This window comes from Protopterus annectens, chromosome 14.part0 (genome assembly GCF_019279795.1).
Source record: "Protopterus annectens isolate FY-2018-M chromosome 14.part0, PAN1.0, whole genome shotgun sequence".
Classification (NCBI taxonomy): domain Eukaryota; kingdom Metazoa; phylum Chordata; order Ceratodontiformes; family Protopteridae; genus Protopterus; species Protopterus annectens.
In genome coordinates, this window is record NC_056748.1 from 695,457,586 (window position 1) to 695,470,945 (window position 13,360).

General features: G+C 39.0%; 1 long non-coding RNA gene across 1 annotated transcript in view; it reads left to right on the plus strand.

Moving 5' to 3' along the window:
• Positions 1 to 13,360, plus strand: part of LOC122789180 — a 584,349-nt gene that overhangs the window by 314,584 nt on the left and 256,405 nt on the right. The gene's annotated exons all lie outside the window — the stretch shown is intronic.

Sequence of the window (13,360 nt, forward strand, 5' to 3'; positions counted from 1 at the left end):
AATAAACAGGACATGCTGGAGGGATATATTCCTGTCCCAGAGACTTCCCATACTCTGGAACAAGCTACCCATCTATGTCAAGCAAAGTTCCTCATTAGCAGTCTTCAAGAAAAATCTTGATAAGTGGATGGGAAATAGGAAATACACCCCGGGGATCACATCTGTTCCTCTGCTCGACAGGGGCACAGGAAAATAACTTTCTTGGGTGGCGTAAGCCAGGGAACCTTGTTGGCTAGGCTTACTTAGGCCCTTGGGCAGATAGCCTAGTACCTACCTATGAACCTACCTATGAACCTATGTGTGTTGAGTGTCTTACCAGAGTAAAAGCCAAATGATGTCTCTCTTTGTCTGTGTAGATCTTTGAGATATATATCCTATCAGAAATCTTTCCTGTCAGGTTCCAAAGTGCTGCTGCTGCGAGAGTTCCAAAGAAACCTGATGCTAACTGGAGGATGACATCACCTCTGGTCACCCGACCGTGGTATAGTACACACACAGAGCTTTGCTAGGATTTGTGGTAGCATCTGAACGCTGTAACACAATTTCTGTGATAAACATGCACATTTGATCAGTTACAACAATACAACCTAATATGCATGCATTTTTTCTGTCCAGCAGGACCTTCTGTCAATGCATTTTTAACACAAGTAACTTTACAAATATATTTTTAACTCCAACATCTGTAAAAAAACAGTGTGATAGTCATATAACATAAAATTCTTTACAAACCTCCAGCTAGCTATGCTGGCATATGTACATAGGTACTGCCCTACTCTCCCTGGCACAGATGGCACTACCTCATGATATCACAACAGGTTTAGGTCATACTTACTCTGGTTCTGACCAATTAAGTATCCATTATCCCCATTATATGTATATATTTATGAATTTCCCTAATGCAGGTATCTTACTTACATAAGGACCCAAAGGCATGTAATTTGAGGCAATAACTGTAGTTCTGCAATTACCAGCTCATACTGCCATCCATCATGATTGACAGTCCAGTCTCTAATCAGATGTTTCATCTCCAGGTGAGATGTTCTAGAGTGTGTGTGTGTGTGTGTGTGTGTGTGTGTGTGTGTGTGTGTGTGTGTGTGTGTGTGTGTGTGTGTGTGTGCACATATATCTATATTTACCTTACAACCTACATTTGTTTTTGCATCTATCTGACCATCAGCTGCCACCAATGCCTGGTCTAGTGAGGAGATTGAGGTCTAATATTTCTTCCCTGGATTATAATGAAAGGGACATGCTTTGATCATTTGGGCTGTCCCAGTCAATAACTGGCTGGAAATAAATAAGAATAATATTTCAAGCACAAAGTATAAGTACAATACAGACATCAGTCAGTTGACAAAACAACTGAAACATGTGAAGTGACCAGTTGGTCTTGCATCACCCCCGACTTCTTAGAAGACAAAACAGCTCCAAGCAATCCCTGTCCGATTCTAGGGATTTGGCTGTGATAAGTTTGTCATGAGCATGTACACTCATCTCTCCTTCCAAAAAAGGTGAGCAGGCTAAGCCTGATCATTAGTCTCCTCCCCAGTGCCTGCTTCAGCAGGTTGCACAGCTGCAAATCAAACTCTGCTTGCTTGGGTTTTTAGGGCCTTATCTGTGTATTTCTCCTTCGATGCTTATCAGCATGTATATGTGACAATATCCAACTGCTGCTCCATGGATGATTACTCTTGCTCCCGGCTCACTTGACTGTCAACCTAGGAAGTAAATGAGTATAGGGCTGTCACCCTAGGGGGAAGAGTGGGTTTAGTGAGTGGCCAGGAGGGATGGGCTCAAAGGTTAGTGAGGGGATAGACCAAAAAGAAAGCAAAAAAATATATATTGGGAGCTTTTTGGACAAGTATTTGTTTGAGGAATAGAAGAATATTTGTACTCTGAAATAACCCATTCACTAGAATGTTACAAACAGAGTCTCACTGATAAATGATCCAGACTCACAGAATTCCATCAGGCTACTTAAACATTATCATTTTATAGTGTCCAGTCAACTGTTGTATCCAATCTTCTAGTAAGGTATCTTTAAAAAAGGACCAATCAAGCAAGCACTCTTCAATGCATCTTATAGAAAGGCCATTCAAGTAATCACACTTTCTTTCACTCCTAAAACAATAAACATTCCCAAACTGCTCCTAAGACTAATGCTGCAGACCACAGCCCACACATATTGTGCAGGACCAATTCTTTCATTGAAAGTGAAAAATACACTGAAAATAGCACAAGAACAAAACCTCAGCTGGTCAGTAGCCAAATGAAATGACAAGAGTCCCTGTTAGCACACCATTGTTGTGCAGAACCTGCTGTGGCAGCAAACTCAATGGTTACAGCAGGAAAAATCCCTCAGAAATTATAAAAGGAAACTACTGAAACTGAAAGGGAGCATCTAACTGGTATTCAATCCCAAAACAATACCCTGTTAGTGACAAAAAAAATCATTAGAGGATACCACCTGCAAAGTAAAACTTTTAAATTATTCTTAATTTGAAGTAGTCTAGTTTGAAGTAGTCTGTTCCAGACTGTGCTAGTCCACTCCTGACTGCAAAGTTAGATGATATCGGAAACTGCATGCCAAAACTGATCTACTGTAGACCTTTGCAACGAAGAGTGAGCTACTGTGCCATGTACCCTTAATCATCATCAACGCACTTTTCCACATTTTTTTTTTATTTTATTTATTTTTTACAAGTCGTCCTGGTGTCATGTCAACTGTCGGCATCTCTCTCGGTTTAATGCCACTCTGCTGCTTTGACAGTAATGCCAAATTGTCGCAGGTTTTCTCTTACACAATCCATCCATCATGTGCCCTTGTTAAACAGAAATCATAGCTCACAATAGAAATGTATGGCTTTAAAAAATCTACATCATACCTTCACAGTGAATTAAATATTTCTATGTTGGTCATGTGGTTGTTAATACAGTGTTAAGTTTAAAACTACTAATATGTAAATAACCTTCACAGAAATTTACAACTTTAAAACAGATTTGCACAACTGAACTGCATGCCTTAGCAATGAATTGAATGCTGTGTTATGTATTCTTAGTAATACAGTACTAATTTTGCATAGCTTTACAGCTGAAATGTACTAATAATGTTACATCTACCTAAACTGTGACAAGTAAGAATGACAATACTGAAAATCATTACACTTAAGCAAATGAGGGCGGCCAAGGTGGTGCAGCGGTTAGCATTGCCACCTCACAGCAAGAGGTTCTCCGGTTCGATTCTCGGCTGGGGTGCCTTCTGTGCAGAGTCTGCATGTCCTCCCTGTGGTTGCATGGGTTTCTTCCGGGTGCTACGGTTTCCTCCCACATCCCAAAGACATGCTATAGGTGGACTGGACATTCTAAATTGGCCCTAGGTGTGAGTGTGTGCATGTGTGTGCCTTCTGTGGCTGGCAACTTGACACTGTAAAACTCCACTGCCAATCATGAGCAGACAGGTGATCTGCTGTGGTGACCTCTAACCGGGAAAAAGCCAAAAGAAGAAGAAGATTACACTTAAGCAAATGGTGAACAAGGATAAAGCCCTCAAAGGTACTCTGTACTGATCTCCATTTCTGTTAAAGCAAAGCAAGACTTGGGTAGCTGTGCTGGAAAATAGTAAACCATGGGGAAGGTTATCTTCATGTATCAGTGCTTCTGGCATTAATCATTTTTTTAATAGATAGAGATTAGTTAAATACCGGTGTTGTCATTTAGGTAACACCCACTGTATCTTCTAAGTTCATTGATTAAAAGACTGCTCATAACCCTGTAACTTTATGCAGTAAGTGGTATCCAGACTAACAAATAAACAATTATTTTTTTTATTTTATACATTTTTAACTGGGTAAGCCCACTAAAGACTAATGTCCCTTTTTTGAGATGACCTGTCTGGTTAAGTGACTTGCTGACTTGCACAGTAGGCAAATGGAGATGGAAGGAATCAGGCCCTTTACCCTGGACTATAAGAAATAGCTCATTAACAGCTCAGATCCCTAATCCTCTGTGTGTGCTAAGTGCCAGGCCCGTTCTTAGTTTTGCCTTCCACTTACTGTACATACTGATGGGGAGGGGGGTTGTTGTCTCAGAATAGGTATGCCTGCTTTCATTCAGAACCCTGAGTGCTGCCTGCTACAGCTAAGATACTAAAAAGAGCTTGCAAACTTCTGAATGAAAGGCTGCTCTTTCTGTTTTAAGAAACATACTTTAGGTAGTTATTAAACAAGCCATTCTGCTTAAATCAAACTCTAGTACTGCTACTTGTTCTGTGGACATTTTCTACAGAATATATTCTCCCATCCCACTTATATGGCAAGAAGAGGAGGAGTATGGCATTCACTGCATTTACTGAACTGATATTTATACTGAAAGCAAATAGCAAATAGATACTGTATAGGTTATACATCCCAGCACAGCGCAAACTATGATTTTTTTTTTTTTTCAGTTTTTAATTTTGGGTGCCTTCTTCAAATTCAGTCAGTATGACAAGTTCTTACAGCTATCATCATCTTGGTGATAAATGCTGAAGCCAGTTACAAGAACGCTTACTTACCAACACACCACTCCACAACACCTCATAGCTGGACACTTGAATCTGGGCATTAATTTCTTTATTACTGACACTGGCATATTTATGTATGCCCTGCTTCTAGAGGGAGGGCAGAGATTCCATCACAACATGTAACCCCTGAACTGTGGTAGACAGCAGATGGAAGATATGAACATAGTTTTCAAGCAGACAGTGCAAACAAAGTCTTGTACTACGCCATCTGAACAGGACTGCCCTTAAAATATTAGGAAATATGTGATGAAATGGTATGTCTTTAATATCACAATCACTACAGCTGGACATCACAGTCATAAATGTTTGCTTTACAGTCTCTGGCAGTAACACTGGTGCCTGTAGCATGACTAGGAGTATGATCTGTTCCACACTTGAGAGAATCAGTTTTTTTTTTATGAATGGCAGTAGTATTAACAGTTAATGGACTCTCCTGAAGTGTCACAAGTTAACCTGGATGTGCTAGCCATATAAGGGCATTTAACTAAAAGATTAAATTTACTTATCAGGGGGTGCTGATCAACAGTATTGGAAGTTTGACAAAAAAAAAAACAGGTTTAAGTACTGGAGGTGTGAAGGACTAGTAGTTGCAAAAACTCTCAGCTGTAAATGACACCCCTAACTGGCCTGTCACCCAGTTGTGATAAATAAGTTGCCTATACAACAGTTAATTATCCAAACAGTTTGTTGGGGTTTCAAGTCAGCATTCTGTATTTCTGACAGATTTCAACCAGATTTTAGAAACAAACATTTAGAAAGGGGTCTCTCATCCTAATCTTACTCAATTAGTGAAAGATTATGCTAAAGTCAGTAGCAGGAGAGGCATACAGTATGCTTAGAATTTACTTGTAGGCTTCATAAATGCACCAGTGTGGCTGTTATCCAACACATTAAGTGACCATGCTCCCATAATAACACAGTGATCACCTAAAATCTAGTAGCTTCTGCTCCATCATTTGTCACAGGAAGATCATTTCCAGAAAGAACAGAAATCACTCTGCTTAAAGTTAGACTGTCTGAACCACTGTAATACCAGACTTTGGTCCTTGATAGTATATTTTCAAACAACCGTGGCCAATTTCTGAGACAGCTGGTTTGGCAGTATTACTCACCACCCTCATGTCCTTTCTGAAAAAAAAAATTCAGATAACTTTGTCCTCATCCCTTAAAAGAATATTAAGTCAGTAACAAGGCACACCACCACAAGCTTTTCTAATTTGATAAAAAGTATTGAAAAGATTAGTTAGCAATGCAGAAACCAAAAGTGCATTCTTTATATCTGTGTCCTTTGTGGGAACCTCCAATTTAATATTCTCCTAGCACATTTTCCAGTTAAGGAATGTCTCTGTGATAACATTAATCAGTCAAATTGATGCAAAAAAAAAAAAGAAAAGAAAAGAATGTGTCATCCTTGGCTAAGCTTTTAGAGATAATGGTAAATGCTCCAATGTGAACATTTAGACAAATGGAAACCTCTCTTGCAGTCAGCACTGACTCAGAAGGGGCTACAACAGTCAGTGGTTTAACCAGAGTGATCCATAACAGCATGGAGAAGAGATTTTATTTATTTATTTAAAAAGGGCCTTCAGGAATCTCAAACCATACAAAACTGGAAAACATGAGATTCAGGAGTGGTCTAATCAACTGGATCTGTATCTACAAAATTGGTAGGACTTTCTCCTACCTCAGATGTCAGTACCTTTGCTGCTGGCTGGGATCCCCCCAGCACTTAGTACTGGGATCAATTATGTTTTCTGTTTTTATTTACCAGTCTGTGTGTAGCTCACCACGAGATGGATGTCAGAATGTACGAGGAAGAAACAGTCCTGATAAGGGGTTCCAGAACTTGCAGCTAACAAGTCTGAAGAAAGTCATGAGTACACCATCCCACTGGCTTCAAAACAACACAGTAACTTCAAAGAAAATTAACTTGATGTTCTTTGGTACCCCACACAAGTTAAATGAAGTAGGCCTTATCAGACTAATTGACCGTAAAATCAATCCAATCCCATATCTATAGCCAAACATTACAACTGTTTAGTAATATGGCTAGACCCTACCATTAATTTTATACTACAAGCAGGAAAAAGTGTTGACAAAGTAATGTGGTAGCTTAAAACCTGTTACAAACTTAGTAATTTACTCACATTTTGAGCAACTGGATTTAAGGATATTGATTCCTAATATGAACTACGGAATATCTCCCACATTACCAACAAAATACAGAAAAATGTTGCGTGCAGGATCACCTCTCTCTGTTGGAACCTGTCTTATGATACAAAATGCTAGCTCCCTTTTACAGTTCATGCCACATCTTGTGTATCTTGAGCACTGCTGTCTAGTGACATTTAGAGCATTATGCAGTGTGTTTCTAGTCCGAGAACCCCACGGTGGCAGATCATTCAAGTCAAGATCTGCCTTTTTTAGCTTCACATATTACGTGGTGAAATGCATATGCATAATGGTTAGAAAAAACGAACAAACCATTACACAGATTTTTCTATTTTATTAATAGTTATTATTCAATGTAACATTATTTAGATTGCTCAAGTCCTGCCTTCCTTGACGTTTGACTCCTTTTGAACACCATGCTGCATGCATTCCTCACACAGATTCCATCCACTTCTATGCAGTTTGCTCCACCCCCTTTACGAAGATCCCACTGGCAATTCCTCCATTTCCCTTTACAACATTAAATAATTTTGTTAATGGCTAATTTAGCTTTTGATTTACAACTTCTAGTAATTGCTTCCCTGGCAGCCAACAGCATTAAACGTAGCAGGGCCATACTATGTTTAGGTAATTCAGTTTCAGTATCCCAACTCAAAAGAATCATTTCCTTACTTACAATAATTTGCTTCCCCAACATTTCTGAGAAAGCACCTTGTAGGGGATTTTTAAAATCTACCAAATTGTGGCATTCACAAAAGAGCATGTATTTCTAAGGACCCCTTTCCTTCTCATCTCACCCCCAACAATCACTGCCCACCTGTGGAAAAATTATTTGAAGCCTACCTGGAGCAAAAAACACACATGCAAAAATTCTAAACCTTCTAGTCTTTCTTGCACACCCAGGAGCCACACAAATATCATCTCACTGCTCCCCAGTTCATTAACCCACCATTCTCACCTCCCAGTCCTTTCCAGCCTCGATTGATTTGAATACTGCAGTTATCATGCAGTATTTTATATGCCCTACTGATTACCCCTTCCCAACTACAGCCCCTGCACTAGACTCTGCCACAAACCCAATTAGAACTGGCCTTCCACCCAATGCATTTCATTTCGGTCTCCCCACCATATCTCTCAACTATACAGATTTTAGCAGAATGTCCAGAGTTTTGCTTCATATTTTTGGTCTGTTTTTCATAAACTTGTGGCAAATCATTAAAGATTTAAATTAGAAAATAATGACAGGCATTTGAGTTTCAGATTTCATACCCTTCAGAAAATTAGTGCTAATGCAAAACCTGCTATTCTATCAACTTTCTAAGTTTTTAAGAGTAATATTTAAAAAAAGTGTCCTTATTTTGGGGCCTTTGTCCCACTTTTGTATATGGCTTTGTCCAGATTTCTTGCTCTATGAAGTTGAGTGGTATACTTCCCACCCACACCCTGCTATTAATCCCTGGCAGGGGTGGTGGTCTAAACCTCTGCCTGGCCCCCCACCCCACTCCACAACTTGGCTTCCCCTGATAATCCCTTCAAATAAATTCCACCTCCCTCTTGCTCTGTTGCTAGGCCTCATCCTGCAGTCATAGCCTCTGGTAAAATCTCCCTTTCCATTCCTGTGCCAGCTCAGCTCTCAAAATACCTTCAGCCACTTTGTAAATGTAATATTCTGCATGTTTGTTAAGGTTCTTCCCAAGGGCCTGCATCCAAAATCCTACTCCCTCCAAATTTTGTGAAATTCCCCTGTTTCATCATCCATTTCTTTCCATCTTGATTTGTAGTCTTCTGTCTGTGTCATATATATGAGGTTCAGCTGTGTAAAGTATCCTTTCACTTCTGGCAATCATAAACCACCTTACCCCTTGGAGAGATATAACCCTTCCCACACAACTCCCATCCTGCCTCCCAAACAAATTCTATAACTGTGATTCACAACTTTTTTCCCTGTCAATAAAAGTAAGCCTGATGTGTGTATACTTTTAAAGGAACTAGAAATATTTTCACTGCCAGTACTCTACTATCTATATCCACAGTTAAGAGCTTTCACCTTCTCAGTTTTTGTATCAACATCTGTCTATTCTGTTCTCAAACATCCCAAGCTGCCACAACAGAATTCTTTTTAGTCCAAACACATAAATACTTCATCTCACGTCCCAAGAAATATGGGCACTGCTGAACAAGTTCTTGCATGGGAACAGACTACTGCCATAACCTTTGTTTTATCCTCATTTATTTTATATCCTGAAAAAAATGAAAATGTCTCAAAATCTTCCACACCACTGACATACCCCTCTTTAGACCTATTAAGCACAAAATAATATCATCTGCAGATAAGGCCAGTCCTTCCTGAGCACCACACCAGCCATACCCCCACATTTGCAAGTCCCTCACCCTCTCCGCCAGTGGCTCTAAGTATAAAGAAAATAAAGGGGAAGAGGACACCCCTGCCTGATTGCTGTGTTCAAAACAACTTGTCTGAGAGGAACCCTCCAATCTTGACTCTTGCCTCTGACCCTTCATATATCTTCCTTATTAACTTTATTATAATATCAGGAAATGCAGATGTTGCCTCAGCCCTACTCCTAAGATCCTTTTGCATCAGCCCTACTCCTAACATCCTAACTAGCTCTGTTGAATGCCTTTTCTAAATCATGACCTACTGACAGTGGGATGATTCTGCACATAATTTCCCTCTGGATCATCATTGTTCTGTTAGTATTGTAAATTGTTTGCCTGACCTTCACAAAATTTCATTGACCCATATTTGTCAGTTTTGGCAACACATTAGCTATTCTCTTAGCTAGTGCAAACATGATCATTGTATAACCATGGTTTAAAATTGAAATTGGTCTGTATGAAGTTTGCTTTAAATGGTCATTGTCCTCTTCATAGGGTAGTATAGCCATCACGGCTTTATTCCAAGATGCTGGTACTGTCCCTGCTTTTGAAATATTGTTTACATAACCTCCAGATCTTTACCACTTTCTTCCCTCCTAAGTTTTACAGGAATACCATCTGTTTCTGGTGACTTCCCTGTCGACTGGTAATACATCACCATTTTTATCTCATTCCTTCCCATCTTAGCTATTAATCCAGTTTTTCTAACCTTGGCACATTTAAGTCTTCCTTAAAAATTTCCGTTTGTGTCTTGGCTTGCCCATTCTTGTGCCGTATACATATGTTCATAGCATTTCCAGATTATTTCTAAAACCTCTATAGGATCTCTGTTTATTTTTCTACTCATAGGGTCTCTATGTTTGGTAACACTGCTTTATATTTTTTGTTGCCTAGGTCATTATTCTAATAGTTCATGCTTTGGGGTTATAAAACAAACTATTTGCTTAACAGCAACCTTTCTAAACTCATGCATACTATCCAAATATGTCCCCTGTAGCACTCAATTTCTTCTTCCTCTGGTTCTGTAAGATTCTCATTCATCTGCAATACTTTCAGCTTTGATAATCCCTCCAAATAAATGTATTGATACTTTTCCATCTCTGTCTCTCTTTCACTTCTACCATATTTTTAAATTGATCCTACTCCTCAGCTATCCTTTCTGCTGAAATTCATGTCTTCTGTAAAAACTCTTGTTTTCCCTACTCATTCTTTAAAGTCTTCTATTTTAAATAGGTAAGTAGCAAAGTGTCAGTGTCTCCTTTTTACCTGACTACCTGCATCTTTATCCTAGTCTTCATTGGTGCATGATCTGAAATAGTTATCTGATGTTTCAAAAGCTTTCAATTAAATACCCATGCTTCTTTGAAATATTATTTCTGTCCAGTCTAACCCAGTTATTGTACCTTAAGGAATAATATATAAATTCTGTCTAGGTTCCTGCTACAAATTTTACATCTTCCATCCCACATATTCTCATATAGTTCTTCGAAAGACTACCCTCTTTTGTTACACTTTCCCTTCCAGGTCCCCTGATTAATGTTCATTATTGCATGTCAAGTTCTAGTTCCCACCCATGAATAATAGTCCCTGCTGCTAGCTAATTGTCTCTCCATTGAGTTCCTTAATAGTTTTAGGTGAAAACATTAGTGTATGTCACTGCAATCCTCCTTCCTTGACAATAAACTTCTCATTACAACAAATCTAACATTATATTTCTTCTCCTCCTCTTCTATCATTATTGGAGCCCCTCTTGCAACCAGCATTATTATCCCCTTTTCCTTTGTCCACGATACTCTACTGAATAACTCTTCTGAAATCCTTTGTTTGACAAATTCACATGCTCATTCATACCTGTATGCTTCCATGTAACATTGCTGTTTGTACTTTACATTTCTTAGTATAAGTCAATACTCTTTTCTTCTTGTCCATACATTCAATGCCATTCACATGCCATGAAATGATTGATAAGGCAGTCATTTGGATACGATGCTATTACTTTCATATAGTCTACATGACATTTTTTTCACGTTTCCAACTTGCATGCACGCATTACTGTTTGGCAGGCTGACTCTTGTCTCTGTTTGGGCCCATGTCACATTTTCCCAGACTTTTTATTTGAAGGAAAACACTCATGATACACTTTCATTTTTAATCCACAACCCCTCTTAACTCACAGCAAACACACACAACTATATACACATTTCAAAATGGGAAAGACTGCCCCCTCCATATATGGGCAGAATCCCCAAATCACCAGCTGTGTCCACAGTGTTTACACAATATAAGGTTAAGTTGAATCATGTGGAAAACACCTGTTAGAGCATGTGTTCCATCTTGTACCCACACCATCCATTCTTGTCCAACTTAACTTTCCTCCCAAATGTGAACAACTTGCATATATTCTCAGCTACATGATTTTTAGCTTTAAAGAATGCCCTGAATAGTATTAAATAGATTTTGCATTGTTGTGATTTATACTGAAGAGACTGATGTTACTAGGAATGCATCTGCTTGTATTCCTTTTAGTGAATCCAAGACTGCATTTATTTTCACTGAACTGCTTGTCACTTCTCCTTTAAGTACTAATTTTAGTGTTTACCCATACAGATGCCTCAAAGTTCATGTTTTAAACGTTTCCTGTGCCTACAGACAGTTTGTAACTTAAAAGCTCTGCTAATAGATAAAAAGAGACCAGCTATCATTTTATATGATTTTAGTGTACACTTATGCCTGTATGCATAACACCAAGGGAATCACCATAATGTAATACACACGCAATCAGTTCACTTCAACCTCTTCCCCTTAGCAACCCAAAAATCATAACATAATACTGCTTATATCTAGCCTGTATCTTGTTACATTATAAACGTCAGGTACTTTACAGTTTAAAGAAGTACTTTCTTACTTTAACATCACTGGCGTTAATTGAAACAGATAAGATTCCTTCCTACACACACCACATTTAAAGTGAGCTACTTTACAGTGTAACATGCACTTCAAGAAATTTTGTTATACATATATTACTAAGAAAAAAAAAAGAAATGTTATACTTAATTTCCTTAATTATCCTTCTAAACATTAATGACAGAGTGGGAATTATACTTTAAATCCCTCCCACCAGTTTAATACAGTCCATAAACTTTCCAGTCTTTTTCCCTACTTCTTTCTTGCAGAAGCCTTGTTCTTATGTCCAGATTGCATCTTATGGAAATGATACTTTACAGTTAATCTGTTTATTTCCTACTTTGACAGTCTTGCTGGCTTCGTTCTTCATCATGTCTACCATCCAACACCATTCTCTGGTTCATATCCAAGCTGCTCCTATTTTGACTTCCAGTGAGGGTACAGAGCAAGTAAGATGTGGGGTGTCATCCCTCCTGAACTCCAGCAGTTAAAAGATACCCTTAAAGGAATTTATTCGGTAAAAAAAATGATTAAGGACTAATAAAGCGAGTATCATTTTCTGAGGTGTATGTTGGGTACAAAGAACAGAAGTAAGAGTGAAATAAAAGGAAAGAAATATGTGCTGTGAATCACCAGCAGCATAGTGCTAATAGGTTCATAGGTTCATAGGTTCATACTAGGCTATCTGCCCTAGGGCATTTATAAGCCTAGCCAGAGTGTGTTTGGCTTTCGCCACCCATTTTAAATTAATTTTGCTATGCCTTTTTTTGAGGTTAGTATACTGTGCCTCTGTCTAACAGTGACACAGAAGTGATAGCCGGGGTAAACCTACGATCTCCCATCCACTCATCAAGATTCCTCTTGAAGAGAGTCAATGTGGGACTCTGCCTAACCTGGACTGGGATTTTATTCCAGAGTGAAGGGAGCCTCTGGGTTATGAATCTGTCCCTCCAGCATGTCCTATTTATTTCAGTGCTGAGGTTCAAGTCTCTCGAGTGCATAGCTCGATGGGATTTGGATTTTCTGAGGTGCAGCATGTCCATTAATTCCGGGTTGGACATGGCTTTATACGTCAGGCACAGATCGCCTCTGAGCAGGCGGTATGCCACTGAGTAGAGCTGGAGTTTCTTTAACCGGGCAGCATATGGCATCTGTTTGAGCCCTTTGATCCTCTTGGTGAGGTACTTTTGGGGTCTTTCCAGTTGCTGCAAGGGGCATTGTACTCAATTATGGGCCTGATGAGGGATGAGTAAAGAGGTACGATGACCTCCCCTGATCTAGATGTGAATCCCTTCATGATTAGGTGGGCTATATAAAATGTTTTTC